We start from the raw sequence: 4,947 nt of genomic DNA on the forward strand, positions 1-4,947 counted from the left end.
TCAGATTTCTGGCCATTGCCTCTTCAGAACTTTTCAGATTTCCATATTAGGTAGCTAAAATTACTACAGACTAGCAGTGAAGACCTGTAATAGTTATATTTTGTCATGACCATATCTTCCTAAAGATGACCTAGCACTATCTCATTTCGAGTTTTCTTTTTTACGTTGCTGCAGATGTCTAAATAACTAGAAAGGAGACAGATGTTTTAGTCTGCTTTAAGCATCAAACACTTACCTCTTCGCTCCTTCTCCTCCAGAAAAGAGCTGCCTGACAAAACAGCATAGTCTCATTGTGCAGCACAGTGTGATGAGATCCCTGGCTCTCCTTTCCCTTGGCTGCTTGTACGCATGCCACACCTACAACAAACCATTACTAAAGGTGGATGAGGAATTCACTGGGTGACTATGGCATGCAGCGAGCACCCTAGCAGCACCAAAGATGGCCTCTGTTGTTTTTGACTGTAGCTGCAAACCACCTGGTTGCAGCGTGAATGCAGCTAGGAAACAGAGGGTGACAACACTATTTTAAGCAGAACTCAGGCAGCAGGACACATCCTCAGCAAAGATCTGTGCTCAGCATGTTGTATACCAAATGGGTAGGACGCAAAACTGAATTTGGTTGGCTTTAAAACTCTTGGAGCTGGCTGGCTGCAAAAAGCATTCAGCAAGGTTAAACTTTTAAAGGTAGACCCAAACGGATGTTTTAAGTTGGGTATCTAAAACTGAGCAAATAAAGCTTTTGATATTTAGACCAATAGTTTTTTTTTCTCTTATGATGGACCTTAACGTGCTTTGTGGCTTCTGAACCTGCGAAGTTTATCTTAGAAAAATAATTTTTGAATTTGGCTTAAAAATACCTCAGAATTTTGAAGGCTAGGTCTGGATTTTCCACTCGTGTCTCTTTTGAGAAGACTTTCTCACTTACTGCACCAAAAGCTCTCACCTCTGCTGAGCAGCTCTGGCCGTTCCCTCTCCATATGGGCACTGCTCTCAACCATCCCTGCAAATGCGGTGTGGGGAAGGGATTGAGTGGAGAGGTGAGTTACAGAGTGATACAATTAAAACCGCTAACTTTTTAATTGCCTATTTATTTTTAATGCTTTTCAAAAAAAGGATTGAAGTTTCACTTTACTTTTACTATTTGTGTTTGGAAAGTCTCAGGATAATGTTTCCCTGGCAATGTACTGAGTGGATCTCTGGGCTTCACAAAGGTAGTGGTATTGCTATCCTCCATGAAGGGAAGGACAAAGATGGAAAGGTCKCCCAGCTGGCCAGAGGTTGAGCTGAGGATGGGTGGATGTCCTGAGGCCCAGGCTAGCCCTCCTACCCTGTGCCTCCCAAGTGCATTGCTTGGGCTCCTGGGTGGTTTGTTGAGGGTTACACAGCGATCTGCCCATCAGACCTGAAAGCCTCAATTGCAGAGGGCAGGGGTGCTTCTTGCGCGGTGGAAGAAATGCTGTGGCAGTGCTTACACCTTGGCTAGAGCTTGGTCCCCCTGCCGAGAAAGGGAGTGGGTGTCTGGGCTGAGCAGAAGGGGAGGGGATATCCGCGACTGGGTGAGGAGGTAGTTTCCAAGGATGGGTGAGAAGGGGAGGGTGGAGAAGGGGGTGTCCCAGCCTGAGTGGGAGATAAGAGAGGTCTGGGAAAGTTCATGAGATGCTGAAGGAATCACTTTAGGGGAAAAAAAATTGGAAGTGTCTTTGTTTTAGCARAGAGGGAATGGTGTTTCTAACACTATCTGAAGCCCTGCGGATAAAGAAATGCTTCTAATATTAATTTAGAAGTGGTCACTGTTGTCAGGTTGACATCAATAGCAGATGTGGTGGATTCCTGGTTTTGTTGGGTTTGCTGAAAATGTTCTGAATGTGCTCTGCTTCCAGGAGTGGTCTGAAGAGGGTTGCAGGAAGCAGGTGATGCAATGACCCAGTTGTGCAGCCTCCAGCATGACAGAGCTAGAAAYGCAGAGGGAGCCTTTGTCTCCCAGGGGAGATCTGCTGCTGGCCCTGGAGCAGGGTGCCGGAGTGCCGTCCTGGGCTGTGGTGATGTAATGTGCTTTAAGGGGACACTGTGGGCATAGTCACACCCAAGATGACACTAACTGAAAGAAGGTAATGAACTGAAAAAAATCCCCATTGCGCTTTTTGGTATGGTGAATTAGGAGGATCGTTCTGTGCAGCTAGTTTCACTTTCCTTGGTAGAAATCAATTTTGTCCTCGCACTAAGGGTTTGAATAAAGAGTAACCGGAGACCGGAACCATAGCTTCCTCCCCCCTTCCCATTCTGCTCACATACATACACCTNAAAAAAAAAAAAAAAAAAAAAAAAAAAAAAAAAAAAAAAAAAAAAAAAAAAAAAAAAAAAGCCACAGGGAGCTCAGGATGCACTATTTTACTAAATTTTAGCAGAACCTAGAGTTTTTATAAGCAATATGATCAGCGTTTGCCTGAGACAGAATTGCTTTAATTTCTCTGTGTCACATCTCAGTTCAGAGAATGCACGATGCAAGTGTAATTTTTCTAGAGAACAAGAAGAAGCTGATAATCCTTCATAGGCTGGTCTCGAAGGATACTGAAGGACCCCAGCAATGCAGTGGAGCCCTTCATTGCTGTGGTTCATTTTTCCTTTCTTGTTTTCCCTTTATCACCTTGGTTAGTTTATCTCCTTCTCAGAAATCTGTGTTCGCCCCAGAGCAGTTACCTTCTTCAGTTTCCTGTTGCATGTACTGTAGGCTCACAGTGATCTAGTGCTGCCTTTCCCAGCTCAGCAGGGAGACCTGTGCTTATCTGTGCTGCTGGCCCACATTTCTCCCAGCTGCCCCTTCCCACAACCTGTGCTGCTGCCTACACATTTTCAGTGAGATGCATTTCTGAAAAAAAAAGAGATCTGGGAGAAAAGGGGAAGAAYGACCATTTGAACTATGAGTGAATGTTTTATTCCGTCTCAAAAAGGTTTGTGTTTGATATTCCTTGTATCTACCCTTCCAAACCCATRCATCCATCACTCTTCATCTGGAGCTATTTCATAGGACTAAGCCACAGGAACAGTGTTACTGAAGCTAAATCTGAAGGATTCAGAGAAGTTTCTGAGAATCTAGGTTTTAGAAACTTGAATCTGAAACCTGGGCTGCAAATTTGAAGGAGAATACRTGCTTGTGAATGCAGCTCGGTAGCCCTTGATTCTGCTGGGATGGGATTCCTCTGAGAACAGAGGAATCCTGGATTCATGTAAGCCTTGGAATACGGAAATGGGAAAGTGGATAGTAAAGTGCAGTTCATATTTGGGTATCTGCTTGCTTGTAACTATAATACAGAAAGAGGCATAGATAGAGGTGCAACACAGATCCCCAGAATTCACCAAAATTCAGCCCCTCGAGAAGGCTGAGGGCCTGCCTATCTATTCATTGGCTTTAATTATGGCCCCTCCATTTCTGGCAATGAACTGTTTGCTTTCAGAAAGTCTTTAACAGGCACTTCCAGAGTATGCTTTGCTGGGTGAGGGTAGCTGAGTGTGGCTGTGGGGGGAAAGCGTGCTCCACGCTTAGGGGAATTCCAGATGACACTGCCTGCCAGACGCATGCTTGTCCCATGCTGCCAAACCCTGCTTCCTTCTCTTCTTGCACAGCTGTGTGCTTCATTAGGTAGCGATGTCTACAAATCACTGCAGTGTTAAAATGTAGAGCAGGGGGAATTCCAGCACTATGAGTGCTGCCAAGTTCCTAGAGTTTTAACAGTGCAGGCAGAAAAGGAACCCCCTCCCCACTCAAGAACTAAAAGTACGACTAAGACTGAGATTCAGGCAATTAAGTGTAACACTCATGAACTCCAAATTGCTTGTTTACTATGCCTTTTGATGCTCCTTGATGTATAACTGGAGAAGGCAGGGACAAGCACGTGTATTGCAATTGCTAGGATTGAAGCTGAGACTGCTGGCTTCTTTGCTATGAAACTTACTCTATTCAACTCTATTCATGACAGTATAGGACTAATATACTCACCTATGCATGAATACATGGCTGTTAAGTAGTACATAAAGCATAACTGTTTGCAAGCATTCAGGAAGAAATACTAGGCTTTTCGCCCAGAAATCTAGGTTTGAATTCTACTTTGCCCCAAACTTTGAGTGTGACTTAAAGCAAGTCACACCATTTCTACAGCCTAGATTTTCATAGTTGGGCATCAGCATTTTGGTGGCCTAAGACAAAAGAGTTTTTTTTTTTCCTCTCTTTTCCTCTAGGAAATGTAGTGCCTACTGCACTTGAAGAAATCAAGGCCTTTTTGAATTTGTCTARCTAAACACCCAAAATCACTAGTTACTTTTTGAGAAGCGCCAGGATGGGACTCAGGTGACCAAGGTTGTATTTCTGGCTGTACGACTGGATTGCTGAGTAACCATGAGTAATTCCATGACCTCCTGGTGCCTTAGTTTTCCCACAGGTAAAATGGGAGTAATTACTCTGCCTTCCTTTGTAGAGCACTTTGAGAGCTATGAATAGAATAAGCCATATTAGATATCATTATTTAGACATTATTAATTATTTTTCAGTTCATTTTCAAAATGTAGAAGTGTTTCCTCATGAGAGTAGAYGTTCTTCTCTTTGCACCACTTTCCCAAGTGCTCTGCTGACGTGATTCTTTAGAGGAATACATGTAGTAAGAAAAAAAAATCTGTTGTTTATAAAGACAAACATTTCTGGCCCCATCTTCTTGTCCAATGTCCGAGTAGTAAAGATCCAGTGATAGAAAGCTGCACAGAAGAGCAGTGAGAGATGCAGYGATCGTTTGGCAGTGATCAGAAAAAACGATCAAAACCATTTTGCCTGGCCCTGCTRTGATCTCTTCTTCTCACAAGGCAGAAAGGAACACTACTATTGTGCCGTGAAGTTTACCATCTATAAACCATATTGTTTCTGAGAGTTTACACACTGCCAGGGAGAAATGCAAACCCTCA

The sequence above is a fragment of the Rhea americana genome, unplaced genomic scaffold (genome assembly GCF_003343005.1).
Source record: "Rhea americana isolate MKP2758 unplaced genomic scaffold, rheAme1 scaffold_96, whole genome shotgun sequence".
In the NCBI taxonomy this organism is placed as follows: domain Eukaryota; kingdom Metazoa; phylum Chordata; class Aves; order Rheiformes; family Rheidae; genus Rhea; species Rhea americana.